This window comes from Orycteropus afer, unplaced genomic scaffold, assembly GCF_000298275.1.
Source record: "Orycteropus afer afer isolate SDZICR_OR568_19922 unplaced genomic scaffold, OryAfe1.0 scaffold00415, whole genome shotgun sequence".
Taxonomy (NCBI): Eukaryota; Metazoa; Chordata; class Mammalia; order Tubulidentata; family Orycteropodidae; genus Orycteropus; species Orycteropus afer.
Genome location: NW_006922002.1, coordinates 48,938 through 49,893, shown reverse-complemented (window position 1 = coordinate 49,893; position 956 = coordinate 48,938).

Here is a 956-nt window from a genome sequence, read left to right as displayed (position 1 = left end):
TTAAGAACTGAATTCTTAACTTCAGTGGGAACAAAATCTGTCACATTGGCATATACCTTCACTTCTACTCAATCTCCAAATATTTTAGCAAAAGCCTTAAGATCTAATAGAGTGCTTACAGGCTAGATCTTGTATTTAAATAAACACACACATATATGAAGAGAAGTGGCAAGAGCCAAAGGTGTTCCTCTAGGTCTAGTGGAAGTGCTCGCACAGAAAAATGTAGCCAGGGGTACAAAGGCTCCTCCTCCATTGCTCATTTGTTCTGAATTCAAGGAGACTTATTTATTGACCTCCTAAGTCTTCAACATAGCCACAGCAATGGATTCAAACATGGTAATGATCTTAAGGGTGGTTCAGGATCAGAAAAAATTTCATTCTGTTATTCATAAGGTCACCATGAGTCAGAGCCAACTTGACAACAACAACAAATCATGAGCAATACCCAAGCACATTAGCATACTCACATCTACCTCATCCAATCCATTGTGCCATCTAAAACTATAACACAACGAGTTTTGATCCGATTTAACAGGTGTTTTTGTCAAGATAGCACACATAGTTAGCCTGTTAGTGAGGAACAACATCTGTCAGTTGCTTTTTTCATTTCCTGACACTAAATTAAGTAAACTTGGGTTAAATTCCAATGAATAGACTTTCACGAACTATTGCAAAGATCTTGAATATCAACTGTGAAAACTATATACGTTTTAACTTTAGACTGAGTTCTTTCAAAAACAATCACACACATTTTTACATATGTAAAAACTTTGCACTTGAACATGTATTTATTTCAGAGCAGTTGCTACTGTTCTTTTGATGACATGTTCTCTCTTTCATTAGAAAGTTGAAACTGTGGTGAACTCTGAGTCTTGACATGAGTAAAGAGAAAGTTTTATTAGCAAAAAATCAGTCGCTTGCAATGTTTTGCTAATATATTTCTGTAAACTAGTCAA